Raw genomic sequence first — 19,478 nt, 5'->3', positions numbered from 1 at the left:
GGCTGTATCGTAGGCGGTGCCGTCTTGGGGGCGTGGCTTCCTCGGAGGTAGAGCGGGGTCATCCTGGAGGCGGAATTGTATCATAGGCGGGGCTGTCCTGGGGGCGGGGCTGTCTCGGAGGTGGAGGTGGGCCGTCCTGGAGGCGGGGTTGTATCGTAGGCGGGGCCATCCTGGAAGCTGGGCTGAATCTTAGGCGGGCTGTTCTGGGGGCGGGGTTGTCTCGTAGGTGTTGCCAACATGGAGGCGGGCCTGTCCCTGAGTCCGGGAGGTATCGGAAACAGAGCTGTCCGGAGGCGGCGCGCAGGTTGGGGTGAGGCGTAGCCGGGGCATTATTTCCGCGCCCTGAGCCACGCCCGTGGTCTCCCGTTCTATTTGCGGGCCACACCTGGGGCCGTTCTGCGGGTTCTCGGGGCGCCTACCAGGTGAGCGACCCGTCTTTCCAGAGAGATGCTTTGGCCTGCATGAGGCTCCAAAGCGAATCCCCCAGAGCCTCCCAAATCCGCGGGTTCTGGATTCGGGAGGGGGCCCTGCCAGGTTGCTGTCGCACTTGATGAGAAAAGCTAACTCTAAGTCTCCAATAAACCGTATTCAGGGAGAATGATTCCCTAACAACAACGTATGCCACAGCAGAGGCCCCGCGTGGAATCGGGCACCCTTCCTTCGGTCCTGGGGTGGGCTCGGCAGAGCCGGTGGCCGCTGTGTCGCCCCCGTCCCTCAAGCGTCTGCGTGGAGGGCTGTCCCCTGATGGTCGGCGGCGGGCCGTGCACTCCGAGCCGGGGCGATGCTCAGGGTCATGGGGCGGGTATTCAACTAGGAGGACCAGAACTGACATTTTTCTCTGGAAGTATCCACAGAAATGCTGCCCAGTGAGTGATATTCTTACTGGGAAGGAAACGTGCCTATGGCATCACTAACACAGATATGTTCTTGCGTGGCTGGAGAAATTAAGCTAAAGCTATAGTGTCTGGTGCTCGAATTTCTACGCAAGAGAGGTGGGAAGGTGAAAATCAAGGTGGAGGGGTGTGGTCAGGAGGAGGATGTGGTGTAGTCTGGAGGTTAGAAACGTCTTCCTAGGAAAGTGATAACTTTGCTACAATAAGGGGAAGAAAGAGCAGTCTGCGTTTTGCCCACCATTGGGTCCTCATTGCCTGGTTCCATTTCTGACAGGGAGTAGGCTTTAGTTTTTTAATAAATACCTAAACATATGCTGAATAAATAAGTAGTGAACGTCGAAAAATATCTGTTGAATTCGTGAATTAATAACTGACTCTTTGGAAGACTAGTGGAAATCTGACTGGCAGAGGACCAAATGCATTCAGGTTTCAGAAAGAAAGAGCAAAAAGAATATTACACAGAAAAGAAAGTTTGGATAAGACTTGCCAGAATTTGGAATAATTCAGGATAGAAATCCAATGTGACGTGAAGTATGTTGAAGTTTTAGGCTTCATATCAGGAAACAACTGACCTTGGGAAATGAAGTGGGAGACGGACATGAAAGAAAGTGGGTCAGCAGTAAAGTTCCACGTTACAAGCTGACTCAGGGACGGGCGCCAGGGCTCATGCCTGTAATCCCAGCACTTTGGGAGGCCGAGGTGGGTGGATCACCTGAGGACAGGAGTTCTAGACAAGCCTGGCCAACTTGGTGAAATCCCATCTCTACTAAAAATACAAAAAGTAGCCAGGAATGGTGGTGGGTGCCCGTAATCCTAGCTACTCGGGAGGGTGAGGCTGGAAAATTGCTTGAACCTGGGGTGGGGGTTGCAGTGAGCCAATGCCACTGCACTCTATCCTGGGGTACTGAGTGAGACTCCATCTCAAAAAAAAAAAGCTGACTCAGTATCTTTTATGTATTTATGATCTTAGGTTTTAATCAGTCTCCACCAACATCAACCTCACTCCTGAGGTAAAGTACCACTATTGTTCTAAATTGACTACTGAGAGTATTTTGGTGTTCCTGTAATAGAAGAAAGGACTTTGAACAAAGGTTGTTTTTGCAGGGTCAGAGAGCAGAAGGTACCTGCCATTTGGGAGCAGGAGCTGCCTGAGAAATGGAACCTAACAACATAGGAATGGCATAACGGTTCATTAAAAAGAAAAAAAAGAGGAAAGATAGTGACTGGCATATGTTCTTACTAAAGGGTATCCAAGAGAGAGAATACAACTGTGGGTTCTTAGGTTCTGTTTCTGGTTGGGCAAGTAAAACCCCTTCCTTATCCTTCTTTTCCCCTTTCCCTAGATGCAGAAACTAAAAACCATGGTTTCAGCCTGCCACAAGCCCAAAATAATACAAAACAGAATAAGAACAACAACAAAATAAGGCATGTTGGATAGGTTTCGAAATGGCTATTGCTTATGCAAAGGTGCAGACCCCCAGATCTTTCCTTTTCCTTAGGAGAAAACAGAAGCCATTCAATGAAAGTCAACGTATCCTTACTGGACACTTGTTCTGTGAGACACTCTGGGAGATAGAAATGCTATTATGGTCAATAAATCTAGAGAGGAGAAAAGACATGAAAACAACTCTAATATCAGGTCAACTAATCTAAGTACCAAAATTAGGTGCAAGGGCACATAAAAGCAGCAGCAATTATTTCTGATCCAAGGATTAGAGAAGAATGTGCAGAGAAGGTGACACAGAAACACAGCTTAGAAAAATGTATGTTTGTGGGCAGATAAGGGTGGAGGGTATTACAATGTGAGGCTGTATAATATTCCAAAGCATGGAGATATGAATGTGAAAGGCTCAATTTGAGAAAGAAAACATATTCATAGTGGCTGAAACTAGTTAGCAGGACTTTCATAGTGTTACCTCTACAGAAGCTTGGGCTAGGTGTAGAGGGACTTCGGCTGCCGTACTAGGAAGTTTTGATTCCATTCTACAGTTTGGAGGAATTTTTTTTTAAAGCACCATTTAGTAAACCTGGGTTGCCTCCTCAACATCTATTCCCTATACTGCCCCTATTTTCCTTTCTAACCAAATTCATTTATCAGATAATCCACCTCTCCCTTATGTGATTCAGGGTACAACGAAGGCATCTCCAGTTCCAAGCATAGATCTATACTAGCTGAAGTCAGGCCGGTTAACTCATACTTTTTGTGCTTCCATGACAGACTCTTTCTAGGTATACATAATAAATATGCATAAGCAAAATTACTTCATTGTCCAGCATATACAATAGACAAACACAAATCAGAAATATTGTTACCAGTGGTACCTCAGTCTATTTTTTTGTCAAATAGTGAGCAGTTGCTGCAGTGATTGCCGTTTATCACTAAGCCAAATGCAGGGGATGCTCATACATGTGCCTTCTAATTGTGGGCTAGTATTAATAGTCACTGGCCTCCTTCTTAAATTATTTTCAGTCGTGAGCTTAACTTAATGTGGTACCATATATTCTTTCTTCTAAGGACCTTAAGAATCTGGAAAGAATTAGCCACACTCTAATTTAGAAACAGAGATGGATGAATCCACCTATGAACATTTACTGGTATGAGTCACTGGGGAGGTTTACCAAGTCACTATTTAAGATGATCCAGAACAGGTGTCTACAGCTGCTTTAAGAATCAGTAGTGTAGTGGCCATGAAAACGTTCCTCTCAGATGTCCAACTGCAGGGGGTGGGTATGAAATTGCAGATGGCCCCAGCTGGTGTGCTCTGGAATCCTTGGCACCAAGGCCATGCTGCCAAGGGCTTTTCCAGGCTAGTGGTTAAAGGTAGTGGGGATCCTAGACAGGTCTATTCCTGGAAGACATGGGAGACTTTGGCTCAAGGACTCCTCATTGTCTTGAAATAAACTCTCTGAGACCTATACTTCGGTGGAAACCTTTCTTTCCTTTGCTGTCTCCTTCCCAAGGGTTAAACCTACATTGCAGTCTGATGGTGGCTCTCCCGGCCTCTTCTAGCTCCCTCTACATTTTGTCTCACAGGCATATTCTTTAATAAATCTCTTACATATCTGATCCTATCTTGGTTTCTACTTCTTGGAGGACCCAGAATGACACAAGTACTGTCATAATTATATCTCCTCACTTTAAAACTCTTAAGTATAATTACTAAAATTGTGTTGAAGTAGGAGTAAAAAGCAAAGCTACTAACTTGAGAGTGTTTATGAAACACACATTAAGTTTCATTCTTTATAATAACTTTTATATAACTTTTATTCAACTTATAGCACGGTCTATATCCAAGGGCAAGTTCCTGAGTCGTAATCATTGAAAACAGTGGAACTTTGAAGCAATGAGGGAGTTCGATGCTTCTCTTGACAAGGGGCCAGCCCTAATTCACAGTTACAAAAGCTTTCATATTCTTCTTTGGTATATTTGTAAAATTTACCTGGGGCTACATTTTTTTTTTCTGTTTGGATTATAAGTGTGTGGAACATACGTGGTAAGAGCCAGTTATATTCCAATCACAGAGGATGTCTTGGAACATGTGACTGCCACTCCAAAGGTGCTGAAACTTTCTTCCTCTAGTAAGGGACAAGGCTGGGATGGAAGTGAGAAGAGATATTCTTAGGCTTATAATCTGTTCCTCCCATGCTGGACCAGACATAGAGTTTGGTTTTGTACTGAAGATTTTAGTTGTCTGGGAGTCAGTGGAACTGAGTTAGCCCAAGAATAAGAGTGGATATCCTTTTTCTCTTTCTACCTTTGAAATATCAGACCATTGGACAGGTGCACAATAGATCCAATTTTCTTTAAGTGCACCTACATCAGTATAATATAAATGTCTTCATTCACAATCCCACAAGGATTGTAAATATCAATATGCCAGGGGGATAGTGTATGGGAACTGAGGGTCATAGTAGGTCAATACCATATAAGAAAACTCCTACAGAGAAAGAGTGAGTCAAAATCCCTACTCCTATGGGACCAGCATCTATTATTGTCTATTTATTTACTTATTTGAAAATGTAAAGAATTATTTCCAAATTGATTTATTCCAAAGTTGCTGTGACATCAAGATTATTCCTTCTCAAAACTTTTCATTATATATTGAGACTTGTAGTCTTCATTTCATTATGGTTTGCCCCAAGACTTCCACGAAGTCTAGCAGATCTGTAGGGAACCATCCTTTCCCAAGGTATATCATGCATACTTTCTGCTATTAATATTTTTTTTCAGTCTGTCCCTTGTGGTCAATCAAAAGAGATGCAGATTTGAATCTTTCTAAGAGGAGCAACGGTTCTCCCTTTTTTCCTTTTCAACTGATTAAACAAAAAAGCAGCAGCCCCTGATATCCATAAACTTGTCTGACACTAACAGTTAGGCCATATTGTTCTCCCATTACAAAAAAACAATTTCAGAGAACATCAACATCAGACCAGGTCACTCTGAGACCATTATAAAGTGAGGCACATACAAGATTACCATGTAACCCACAAAATACGGACCATCCTTCTCTTATCTAAAATGAATAATTGCAACTTTTTAGAAACCAATCACAGCTTCATGCTCATTTTAGTCAGCTCTCCTTATATATGAAATGTATTGAGATCTCAGTCATAGAATTGCTTCTGGTTCTTGACAGTATATAATCTAGAACAAAGTCTTGCCTCTTCAGACACTTCACAAAATGATCCAACCAAAGCCCACAGCCTATAATAGGTTCTGACACTTTTTTACTGATATACCCATTTCCCTATGGTGTGCATTTTCCCTAGCTGCTGTGAATAATAGATTCAACTTGTTTAATTATAGGTGTGTTTCCACTGGTCTTTGGCTGTCGGGCATTAATATTATGTCCTATGAATGCATGAATATTAATAATGCCCTACAACCAACTGTACGTTTTCCAGTGCTAGGAGATCCTCTAGTTTTTCTGCAAAAGGTCACTCTAACATTACTGACGAAAGTCAGTTGTTTGCCATTTAATAATTTTGACAGCTAAAATAGTTTATCTCAGCTTCCTGTGAGGATCTGAGATTTAAGTCTGCTCTAGGTGTTAAGAGCAACAAGCTCATAGTGCCAGTTGTCTTGTGATAAAATGTCAAAAGCCATAATTAAGGCTTATTATTTTCTCCATTGTAATAGTTCTGCTCCAAGGCTACACAAGCAGCAACAAAGAAAGGAAAAATCTCTGTTTTATTAAAGCTCCACTTGACTCTCCCATCTCTATTTACCATGGTGGAGGGTCAAGAAAGAGTTTATGACCTATTTTCACGTTTTTGGCTCCTGCTTGAAGCATAGAAATCTCACAGACAGTAGGTAAGCCTGCTGTATATACTTGGGCCCTCACCATGTGCCTCATGAACCATGAGCACCACCAGACGCTGCGCCACCAGATTGCTGCACTGGCGCTGCAGGCACTGGCTGAGCAGGGCCCTGCTGCCACTGCCGCCCTGGCCTGGCGCCCACCAGGCACCGATGGCGTTGTGCCGGCCACTGTCAATTACTACGTGACCCCTGTGCAGCCTCTCCTCACTCGTGCCTGTCCCACCTGGCTGCCTTGTAACTGACTCAGACCCTGGCCAGGAGGAAAGGGACTAGGTCTCACAGCATGGGGTGGGGCCTCCAAGAGTGTGTGGAGGACATGATCAGGGATAGGCAGCCTGTGCCAGGTGGCCCAGCCCTGCAAGGTTGGGCCTTCTATTGAACAAACCAGACTGCCCCGAGCACAAGGCCACTGTGGGCTTAAGGCCAGGCTGGAGTTCTCAGCTGGAGGACCCTTTGGTTATTGCATCACCCTTTTGACCCAGCATGACAGTGGGGTGCAGGAGCCATTTGTCTTGGAGTTCAATTACCTTCAGGAGACAAAGCAAGTTTGGGGTGGTAGCCTTAATCCCCAGCACCTCAGATTGATTCCCATGGCCTACAAGGGCCTTTTTGACTAGGGCCGGCCTGTGGTGATCCCGGCAGCTTTGGAGGGCCTGCAGCCCACACACTGACTGATATATGGTATATTACAGGGACTTGTCACTTTGTGTTAGGCTGGGCCACCACAGGGCCTGATGGTCCAACTTGGGTAATCACTAGGGAGTGGGAAACTGAGGCATGAGGCAGCTACCTGGGTTTGGGGAGGGCTGGGTTTCACCTGGTTCTCTGAAATAGATACCCTAAGCTGTGAAGTCTTCCTCTTGAAGGGTTGAGGTGGGCAGTGCACAGGAGCCAAGCAGCTCAGGCCGGGTCGCAGCCCAGGTCCTTCCAGGGTGTCGCTCTTTTCCCCCTTGCATTGCAAGAAGCCCTCCTGCCTGGGAGTTTGTTCTTTGGAGGGTGCTGAGCCTAATTTGCCACAGTCAAATCAACATTCCTGCCGCACTGGCTTGGTTACAGGGCTCTCGCATCGGGGAGGGGAGCCCTGTAACTGCCTTGCACATTCCCCTGGATTTGTTGCTATTTTGCACTCCTAACACCTGCCAATAAAGACGGTCTACACTGGAAAAAAAAAAAAAAAGCCACTTCTTGTTTTCAAGAAGAAGTGGAGTCTTCTCTCTAAACCCATGGGATCTCTTCTATACTCTCTTATAGATTATTTTTATATTGTGTGTTTGATCATTTTGTCCTCCTCTAACCCCCTTTGAGTGCTGTCTCAGACTTTGTACTAAATAATTTTTGTATTATGTGAAAAATAAATTTTATGTCACTAAGCAATTCATGGAAATAATTTTCTGTACCTACATGTACATATTTCTTAAGCAATTACATATATTTGAGTTCCTAGGAGATAACTTTTTGATGACCCTCAGGTGCAAATATTTGTATTAAGATAAACCTTGGTTCCTGACTGTCATCCCTGGTCAATACATTGTTTTAGGTTGCAGTTGCTTCCCAATCTCTATTTATCTTTCACTTACTCATTCCTTTATTCTATTTATTTTTAATATAAAGAGCACCTATGAAACCCACCCAATTTCAGACTAGAACATCAATAATAACTCAACCTTTCCTATCAAATAAATGCTTCTTTATAGCACTCAAAGGCACAAGAATCCAAATGCATAGGAAGCATTTCTTAGTTCTGTTGATTGAGAGGTGAGTGGTTTTTTGTGTAATTAGAAGAAAGATCTCTGAAGAAAGAGTGAAAGTGTAGCCCACAGAATGGGAAAAACTATTGGCTACACATGTAACTGAGTGTAATGGAATAGAAGGAGTTAATTACGTTTACAAGTCATGGACAGACTCTATATCTTCATTTCCTTATCATTGGGAGCATTCCGAGCTCAGAATTTTCCCAATGCAAAAAAAGGCTCTGAAGAGCCAGACCTGGGAACCTGGCCAGTTCCCTGATCCAATTTTTAGTAAACACCTCAAGGATGTTAGTTACATGATGAAGACGTGGACAGTGTCCTGACTTGACCCTTCTTTGTTTTAAAAAGGTATAAAAGATTGTTTAGCAGAAGCCAAGCTGAGCTTCGGTGGTGACTTGGTCTGTACTTGTGAAAACCCGTGCTGCTTTACTGCCGGTGTTGAAGTTTGTAAGCGTCTCTAGGTATCCTTGTAAATAAACTCTTTTTCTTTCTTGTAAATAAACTCTCTTTCTTTTCTCTATATACCTCGGCTGGTGTTTTTTCTTCCCACGAATCTGCCTGAAAAGATTAGAAAATCCAAGCTTGGTACTGAGCAGTGCTCACACAAAATTGGCATAGTCGGCAGGATTCGGGGAGAAGGAGTGCATCATGCCTTTCTTTAAAAAAAAAAAATGTTAAAACTGTTGTTAGTGAAATTCCTGATTGGGAAGATCCTGTGTTTGTTTCTGTTGCTCATAATTGGGCCTCTGGCACTGGCCTAAGTGAAAATTGGGACGGCCGCCTTAGGGCGGCTGATCCCGCACAGGTATGTGAAGTTTTGGACCTGGTGCCAGTAGATAAAGGAGAGGAGTTAGCTGCCATTAGTAGATGAGGCTGGATTTTGTTGTCTGCTTATAGGAAACAATATTTAGCTCGCCAAGCCCTTATACAGGAAAAATTGCAGTTAGAAAAAGAATTGGCTGATTTACAAGGCAAATTGTCTATGTTACAATGTCAGAATTTTATCCTTGGTGACCAGGCAAGAATATATCAGGGAGTAGCCAAAAAGGCTGCTGTACGGTGTGCACAATATAAATATAGAAAACGAAAGGGGAAAGTGAATGCAAAGAAGGTTCATGCTGTGATTGCAACTGCTAAAGCTGATTGGGACCCTGATAATTGAAATGGTGACATTTGGGATGATACTGATGAGGAACCTGATTGGGATGAGCTAGATGAAGAGGCTAGGAAGTATCATTCCCCTCCTTTGCAAGCTAAGCCGCTAGCTCATCGGCACCAGAAAACAGTGGCCGACGGGCGGGCAGAAACTTATTTAATACAAGAAGATTTTACACAGCAGGAAATACAGGATATTCTTTTTAAATTTATGCAGAAACCAAATGAGTCCTTGTTAGATTGGATGGTGCGTATAGCAGATAGGGGCAGGAGGTATTAGAATTGACCATCAGGATGCTGGTAAATTTATCACAGTCTCCACCAGCCCTATGGTGCAAACTGCTTTTGGAGACCATCAGCAGGCAGGAGGCAATGATGGAGCGGGGATGATGACTACCATGTTAGAGTTAGCTGCTAGAGGTTGCATAGGACAATATCCCTTAGAGTCAGCATGGCCAAGTGATGATCGCCCTTGGTATACATTACAGGATGGCATGAGGAAGTTAAAGAGAGAAGCCATGAAGACAGCTATTGCCTTGGGTCAGGCTGATACCTACTTAACCATCGGCTTAATGCCCACGCATCGCAGTTTGTTAATTAAGACAGCTCCCCCTGCCTATAAGCACCTGATGATTACCTTGTTACTGAATGAGACTGGGAACCCTATTGATTGTATTTTAGAAAAGATGGTAGAGCTAGGGGATATGGGAGAGTGGAACCAGCCCTCAAGAGAGTCCAATAAAGAGGGGAAAACTAACAGAGTAACTAGGAAGGAAATGTTCCAGGCTTTATTAAAAGCTAAAATGAAGCCTGACAAATTAGATGGATTGCCAACTAGTGAGTTGTGGGCTCTGTATAAAGTTAGAACTGTGAAGAAAGTACAATTTGGCAATGATACAGAGAAGACAAAAATTAACCCTTTCTTTGGAACTACTGAAAAGACTGAAGCTAAAGAAACCCCCGAGGTTAAACAAATCTATCCTTGGGATGATTTGTTTGAAAGTAAATGACTTGTTAGCCAAGCCTCAGTATTAAGGAAATACTATGACATTCGTCCCCATGTCCCCATAATGATTTTTTGGAAAAATGGGTCTATTACAAAAACTCGTGCTTTAGTGGTTACTGGGGTGGAGGCTTCCCTTGTTTATGGTAATCCAGAAAAATTCAAAAGTGTACATACTACTATTACCGGATTAGGAGGATCAGAAATTAGTGCTAAGCAAGTAGATTTAGAAATAAAAATAGGACATACTCCAAAAAGAAATTATACTGTAATGATTGTACCAGAGTACATCCTAGGGATGGACATTCTAAGGGGTATGATGTTACATCTAGAACATGGGAAATACAATTTTGCTATTGCTAAATTAGCCTACAAGATCTTTCCTAATATTATTATTAAAAAATTGTTGATGGAGCCTCTGACATTCCCAACCCCAACAAAAGTTATCCACTGCAAGCAATATAAAATAACAGGTGGCCATAATGAAATTACTGACACTATTAAAAATTATGTAGAAGCTGAAGTAATGGTCCCATGTACTTCTCCATGAACCAGTCCTATTTGGCCTGTTCGTAAATCTGATGGCTCCTGGCGCACGACTGTAGATTATAGAAATTTGAATGCTGTGACACCTCCATTGCATGCTGCTGTACTGGATACTATATACATCATTGAACAAATCCAAAAGCACCCCGGTCAGTGGTATGTAGTAATAGACTTAGCTAATACCTTTTATACAATCCCAATCAACCCGGACCAATGGCAATACTTTGCTTTTACCTGGAATGGAAGGCAATACACCTTTACCAGACTACCACAGGGATATAAACATAGTCCCACTCTCTGTCATAAAATCATGGCTGAGCATTTAGATCAATGAAATTTTCCCAAGGTGATTTTACACCATTATATTAATGATATTATGATTCAAGGCCATGATGAAATAACTATGCAACAAGCATTACAATCTTTAACTGAACATTTGATCAGTAAAGGATGGAAGATTAATCCAACAAAAATATAGGGACCCAGTCAACATGTAAAATTTTTAGAAATATATTGGGATCATGGCTTACATGCCATTACCCCAGAAGCAAAACAGAGAATATTCGATTTTCCCCATTTGGGAATGCTATTACAACCACTTTTTAAAGTAACTAGGAAAAAAATACCAATTTGAATGGACTCAAGATCAACAGGACGCTTTTGAGAGAACTAAAGAGGCAATCCAGCAAGCCTTAGATTTATGGCCCCTACAGTCAGGACCTGTTGAATTAATGACTAGTGTAGAAAGTGAACATGCTAATTGGAGTCTTTGGCAAAAGCAGAATGGTAAACAGGTTCCATTAGGATTTTAGTCTCGAAAATTGCCCCAATGTAAAAACCCATATACCCAGTTAGAACAACAATTATTAACTGCTTACTGGGCCTTATCTGAAACATAACATTTAACCACTGATAAAGAAGTAATCTTACGCCCTCAAATTCCAATAATGCAGTGGGTACTTTCTGATCCGGTATCACATAAGATTGGACATGCCCAAGAATCCCATGTCATTAAATGGAAATGGTATATACAAAATCGTGCTAAACCAGGCCCCACTGGAGTTTTGCAGCTACATGGAAAGGATTTTTTTTACCCAACTGATGAAGGTAATCATGATCAACTCGTTAAACATTTTGACAGTAAAGTTTGGGCTAATAAAGGATATGACTCTTTAAGTAAGGAACAACAGAAGCACGCATGGTTTACAGATGGCTCTGCTAAGTACATAGGGGGAAAGCGGCACTGGAAAGCTATGGCATATAATCCCACTCTGGATTGTACACTAGAAGCTAGTGGAGCAAATGGCAGTAGCCAGCTCACTGAATTACATGCAGTCTGGCTGTGCCTAGAAAAGGAATATGGGGGAGAATGTCATGTGTTCACAGATTCCTGGTCTGTGTAGATGGGATTATTAACCTGGATTGCACAATGGCAGCATGATGATTGGAAGATTAATGACCATGATTTATGGGGAAAGGACTTATGGCAAATTATATAGATTGTATTGCAAAGTACTAATGTTTCTGTTTTCTATGTAGACACTCATGTGCCTACTGACTCTATTGAACGTATTTACAATAAGAAGACTGACCAATTAACTAAAATTAGCTCTGATACTTACCCTGAAGATCATCCCAAGTGCACAAAATGGGTGCACGAACACACTGGACACGCAAGAGCCAAAGCTATGTATAGGTGGGCGCAACAGAGAGGCATATACCTGCCATTAGATGTATGTAAAACCATCACAACATAGTGTCCGGTTTGTAACCAAGAACGGTTGCAAAATGTCCCCTGTATCGTCACAGGAGAATTAGCTCGAGGAAAACAAGCAGCACAAATTTGGCAAATAGATTACATAGGGCCGCTCCCCATTTCTAAAGGGTGCGCTTACATATGCACTGTTGTAGATACTTATTCTAGTGTGCTTATTGGATGTCCCTATAAAAAGGCCACACAACAAAATACTCCGAAAACCTTAGATTATATTATTTTGTATTATGGAGTGCCATTACAAATACAAAGTAACAACGGATCTCATTTTAAAGGTAAGTTAGTTACTGATTACTGTGCTCAATATAATATAGAATGGATTTATCATATACCCTAATACCCACAAGCAGCAGGCCTCATTGAAAGGATGAATAGGTTATTAAAGGAAAAACTATGGAAATTAACCAATCCAATGTATTCAGGATGGAAAACCTTTTTATTACCAGCCTTACAACAACTTAATAATAGACCCCTAACTAGTGGCCAAACCCCGTTGCAACGGATGATATATTCCTCTAATACAGTTGATATCAGATCCCAAGTAACACATGAGCCTATAACTATCTCCTGGTGGAGATTCCACCCAGATACAATACAACCTTGGAATGCTGCTAGTACTGCTGCAGGTTATGATTTATTTAACTACTCTGTAACTAAATTAAATAGCAAAACTCAACATGTAATACCCACTGGAATAGGTTTACAGTTACCTTCAGGATATTATGGACAAATAGCTGCTCGATCTAGTCTAGCACAAAAAGGAATGACAATCTTAGGGGGAATAATTGATGCAGATTATTGCAGTGAAATCAAAGTGCTTTGTTATAACCTTGGTGAAGAAGATATCATCTTGCTTAAAGGCCACCAAATAGCACAACTATTAATAATTCCAGTTTTACAAAACACAGTATGGGAATCACAAAGGTTCCCTCCAAAATCAGCTCATTTAAGATTTGGCAGTACTGATGAAAAGAAACAAGTATCAGGTCATGTTTGAGTACAAACATCTCCCCATAAACCATTACAAGCTGGAGAGATAGTAGCACAAGGAAGAAATAACTGTATATATGTCCTAATTCCCTTCGCTGATACTCCTATATTAGTACCTACTAATCATTTGTTTCATCGTGTATAGATTTGTGTATTTACAGGTATTATTGTTAGCACTCATGTCTAGATTGCTTGGACCATTTCCCCCGGACAAATCTTGTCTCACCAAACTACTTCCAGCAATGGACACATGATTCTACAGTGGGGATGGGTCAACTCCACAAAAGTAAGAAATCAAGACTCTTACAACTGTTCTGCTAATCAAGCTTGTCACCATACCAATCTTACTATTAGTGGAAATACCAACACTACACTTACCTATTGGATGGAACAGAAACCTGCTCGAGGCATAATTTATAGTAATGATAGTATTACTATTAATGTCACTTCTAAAGTGAATATTTCCTGTTGTCAATAAGATTTAACTACTATGCTATGTCCCTATCATGTGCTGCCAATTCCATACCCTTATTATTATTTGCAATCAGAATTTTATGGTACCCACATTGACAATAGAAATATAACATATAAAATCAATGATTGTGCTGTAACTACAAAAGGATTAGTATGTACTGATTTACAACAACAGATGGAGCCATGTCTATTGCATTTTTCTGTTAATTATTGTATTTTTACCTTGTTACCAGTAAGTGATTACACTGCCCTTTTTGAAGTACAGCCCCATACATTATGTATTGTGTCCAATCAATCTGAAGTATTATCATATATGCAAGTTGATTTTCCATTTGTTAGATGCATTTATAATATCTCTATCTTTCCCTGGCATAATTTGACTATTTAACCCCAATCATTGACTATCAAAATATCACTTTCACCCCAATAAGCCTGCCCCAACCAAAGTTGGAAACCTATTTAAATCTAACTTCTATATTATATAAAAATAAAGCTTTAAATCAGACATTACATAAAAGAGACCGACAATTAAGTGAATATAGACTACAAACCACCATAGTAAGTCATAAACTGCAGGACTATTCCCATGCTATAGCGACAGATAGTAATCATAACTGGTGGGATTGGTTATTTACACACTCATCAGTGACAGATTCATCCAACTGTTCATGATTATATTCATTTTAATGATTATTACTATATGTAGTTGTTGCTATTCTTTGTACTTATATCAACGCATTAAGAATTTATATGATGCATTTACTTACAACTATTATGTGTACAATAAGTCTACCCATGCCTAGGGCCAAATTGTAATGGAACAGAAAAAGTTAATTATGTTTACAAGTCATGGACAGACTCTATATCTTCATTTCCTTATCATTGGGAGCATTCCGAGCTCAGAATTTTCCCAATGCAAAAAAAGGCTCTGAAGAGCCAGACCTGGGAACCTGGCCAGTTCCCTGATCCAATTTTTAGTAAACACCTCAAGGATGTTAGCTACATGATGAAGATGTGGACAGTGTCCTGACTTGACCCTTCTTTGTTTTAAAAAAGTATAAAAGATTGTTTAGCAGAAGCCAAGCTGAGCTTCGGTGGTGACTTGGTCTGGACTTGCGAAAACCCGTGCTGCTTTACTGCCGGTGTTGAAGTTTATAAGCGTCTCTAGGTATCCTTGTATATAAACTCTTTTTCTTTTCTTGTAAATAAACTCTCTTTCTTTTCTCTATATACCTCAGCTGGTGTTTTTTCTTCCCACGAATCTGCCTGAAAAGATTAGAAAATCCAAGCTTAGTACTGAGCAGTGCTCATACACTGAGCAAGTTGATATATCTAAAACATGGTGACATACAGAAAATCTGATAGAAAAATGAACAAGAAAATTGAATGAGCACTCATTCAATTGTTGGGGGTTATGTGCCAACCTCCCACACAGAATGCATACCTCAGAGTTTAATTAGCTCTGGAAGGGGGGTCTTAAGAAGGTGGAAAAATTTTGATAGGAGATAGTAATATCTCAGTCAAATTATTTTAAATTGCTTATTATTTTCAACTTAGAACTGCCTAAACTGAGGAGTCTTGTTTTGCATAAAACAAAGAAATGGAATATCTCTGTGGACAATTCCCTGATGCCATTGCTTGTTTTGTCTTTTTCCATCTGAATGTAGGATTTGGGTATAATTAAAGGGACACATTGGCTCATATCCTTCTAAGGGCACCTGCCCATTTACATTCATAAACTAATTTCCTAGCAGCAGTAGAGTAGTTAAATCTCCCAATGTGACAATATTGAGGTACCACTGCATGATTCTGCATATTGAGTGTATACATATATATAGTGTATACATATATATAGTTGTATGAGTGTATACATATATATACATTGTATGAGTGTATACATATACATACTTGTCCCTTGGTATCCACGGGGAGATCGGTTCCAGCACCTCCCTCAGACTCCAAGATTTGAGGTTGCTCAAGTCCCTTATATAAAATGTGCATTTGCATACAACCTGCTCACATCCTTCTGTACACTGTAAATCATCTCTAAATTACTGATAATATTTAACATAATGTAAATGTTATGCAAATAGTTGTTACGCTTTATTTCAAAACATTTTGTTATTTGTTATTGTCTTTTCCAGATATTTCTTCTTTTTCTTCTTTTTCCTCTTTTTTTTTTCTTTGAGACAAAGTCTCACTCACTTTTTCACCCAGAAGTGTAGTGGCACAATCTCGGCTCACTGTAACCTCCACCTCACAGGTTCAATCAACTCTCCTGCCTCAGCCTCCTGAGTAAGCTGAGATTACAGGTGTGCATCACCACCATGCTTGGCTAATTTTTGTAGTTTTAGTAGAGACGAGGTATTTTTAGTAGAGACGGGGTATTGTCACATTGGCCAGGCTGGTCTCGAACTCCTGACCTCAGATGATCCATCCTCCTCAGCTTCCCAAAGTACTGGGGTTACAGGCACTGAGCCACCATAGCTGGCCACTTTCCAGATATTTTTGATATGGTCGGTTCTGTCCATAGATGTGGAACCTATGAGGTGAAGGGCTGACTGTACATGGACACATACATACTTGGTTGGTATCAATATATGAGACTACAATTTTACTTTATCTGTATATTTGGTTAACTGTTTTCAGATAGATTTGTTCTATTTAAGTCTTGCCATAACTCAGTTTTTGGTAAGTGATCTGTTGCTGCCAGTTGTCCACTAGAACAACTCTATATTAATTCAGATATAATATTCCAAATATTGGATAGAATATTATATCAATCTCAGAGCCAGATCACTGAAAGTAGTGCAGAAATTCCCTGTGTACCTAAGCATTTGATTCTTCAGCCTTCCAAGATCTTGAGCAGGATTTGAGGTTGCTTTGAGTGCTCCCAACCTAGATGAAGGCCCCCATGTTCTAGCTGTAAAGCATGGCCAAAGCGGTAACTTATCTAGATCATGCCTTGATAGGAAACTTGAGTGCAGAGATTCAAAAGAAGTAAAAGCCCATGAGGTTAGAGAGACTCCAATTTTAAGGGTAGGGTCAGAATTCCCTGGTCATGACTCCATTCAATGAAGCAATTATTGACTTAGGTATGGATGAAATCCTGATGAACTGGGTTTTATTGTGCTTCCTCATATCCTTTTTTTTTCTTTTTTGCATTTTTTTTTTTTGTGGCAGAGTTATTATTAGCCTTAACCGTCTTGAGGCTAGGGATCCTGCCCTAACTCAGTTTTTGGTAAGTGGTCTGTGGCTCCTGATGTCCTTTGGTGAATAGAGTTGTTTTGTTTTGTGGTTCTTTTCAAAGCAGGGTCTGGAGGCATGTGGTGCAGCCTAGGAGGATCTCTGAAACGACTGAGTGTCCTTCTCTGTGTGATACGAATCAAATGAAAGGCAGCTGTACTGTGGCTGAAGAACTTCGGGGAAGCTAATTTATCTTTTCTCCAGTGGAAGGTCACTAATTTATGCACATCCCAGAGAATTAGGTTGGAGAAGCTTGTCCAAATATCGAGTGGGCTACCTCTAGTAGCCTACCAATGTGTGTACCTCTGTCTTAGAAAGGGGAGCCTAAGAGAAGAAGGGTAATATAGATATTTCTCTGTAGTCTAGACATTGCTGTGGCCAAAAGCATCTCATTCTGGGAAGGCTATTGGGTTTTATACTTTTAATAATCATTTATTTTATGAAAGTCATAAATTTAATGAGATGTTAATTATAGCTTTGTGCATTTCATTGATGAAAATGAAACTCTGGTATATGCCAAGAACGGAAGTCTATTTTAGTTCAACATTATAAAATAAAGAGTGGGTGATTTTGTTTCCCTCATACTAAAAGTAAATTGACTTGGGAAATTTTTATGGATAACACAAGTGGAGACCATATTGACCAGTCACTTGCTTCACGGGAAGGGTAATATAAATATCTCTTTTAAATTAAAACCAGGGCAGAGATTGTGTTTGCCATGATGGGGACAATTTCAGTGTTTCAGCTGATGATTTTCTAAATGGCAACAAGGGAGAGACAAAGAACAAAGATTCTATGCAGGTGACACAGAACTTAAAATGTCTAGGGTTCGTTCAGATAAGAGTGACTTTAATTCCCTTTAGTAGTGCCTGTTACTCCATTTTAACAATGTTTGTGAGCAGCAGGAGCTCTGACAGTCCCATTTGCTGTGACCAACCACTAAGGCTTTAATTTTTTCCTGAAACTGTTTCAGAATATTAATTTTCAAACAAGTCAGGAATTATAAGTCACTCAGGGGAGGAAATAAAGGCAGGGTCATTTTAAATATAGGTAGAGTCATCTTTAAGTCTGGTCACTGTGGCTAATGCCTGTAATCCCAGCGCTTTGGGAGGCCGAGGCAGGCAGATCACTTGAGACCAGGAGTTCAAGACCAGCCTGGCCAACATGGTCAAACACCATCTCTATTAAAAATACAAAAGTTAGCCTGGCATGGTGGCACACACTTGTAGTCCCACCTATTTGGGAGGCTAAGGCAGAAAAATCACTTGAATGCAGAAGCAGAGATTGCAGTGGGATGCGTTTGCACCACAGCACTTCAGCCTGGGCAACAGAGCAGATTCCAAAAACAAATGAAACCAACAAAAACACACCACTTCTTTAAAGCTTAAAAGTGACTATTATCACTTCCCTAAAGTACAGTTACTGGAGCTAATAACCTATAAAAACATATTGGTTCCTTGTTCAAAGCTCTCAGACACCATGATGGGAGTTGGGGCGTCCTTAAAAATGAGAAAAGCCTTGAGTGTAAGACCCACTTCCTCTAAGACTGCATCAAGCTCTTGTTTTGAAGTGCGGGATATTTAAAACCCTCCAGTCTAGGTTGAACACAGTCTTGGTATTGGCAAAGAAATATATTATATATCCTGAGCAAAGTGATCCTTGGATGAATGACCTTTTGCTAAGTAGGCGCTTTTTGTGTGACTAGAAATAACCTGTTTGGTTTGAGCAGTTTGACTCTGCTTGCTCTGGGATTTAGTAGTCATACACATAGTCTAATGCGGGCAGAGTTATAGGTGATGGCAGATCTAGTAACTGTGTAGAACAGTAAGTTGGCTGAGAGTGTGGCCTCCAACTTCCAGGGCTGGAAATGTGGCTTCACTGCTCACTAGTTCTCAGCAAAATGATGAGAAAAACCAAACCAAACCCATGTCCTGTACCGTAGGGATTGGACAAAAATATATAGTCCAACACAAATCATAAGAACTAGCTCCAAAGTGAGACAAGCTAGATTCAGTATCTATCCTACTGTTTATAAGCACTTTTCTATTAATAATTTTTCTAGACTTAGAACTGTGAAATTATAGAAGTAAATGTCTCAGAAATCATGAATTATCCTTATCATTGTCAGCATATTAGTTTCTGTGAATAGACAAAATGTGGCAAAACAACATATAAAAATTGCTCATCATCACTGGTCATTAGAGAAATACAAATCAAAACCACACTGAGATACCATCTCACGCCTGTTAGAATGACTATTATTAATAAGTCAGGACACAGCCGATGTTGACGAGGCTGTGGAGAAACAGGGATGGTTTCACAC

General features: G+C 40.9%; 1 long non-coding RNA gene across 1 annotated transcript in view; it reads left to right on the top strand.

The window, feature by feature from the left end:
* Positions 1–217: 217 nt before the first annotated feature.
* LOC108592922 (uncharacterized) overlaps positions 218–19,478 on the top strand; it is a 39,968-nt gene continuing 20,707 nt past the window's right edge. Inside the window, exon 1 of the long non-coding RNA XR_001913260.5 lies at positions 218–422. This is a non-coding gene — a long non-coding RNA (uncharacterized LOC108592922). The remainder of the gene's footprint in view (positions 423–19,478) is intronic.

The sequence above is a fragment of the Callithrix jacchus genome, chromosome 11, assembly GCF_049354715.1.
Source record: "Callithrix jacchus isolate 240 chromosome 11, calJac240_pri, whole genome shotgun sequence".
NCBI classification, from domain to species: domain Eukaryota; kingdom Metazoa; phylum Chordata; class Mammalia; order Primates; family Cebidae; genus Callithrix; species Callithrix jacchus.
The sequence above is the reverse complement of the archived record's forward strand: the minus strand, read 5'-3'. Positions and strand labels throughout refer to the sequence as shown.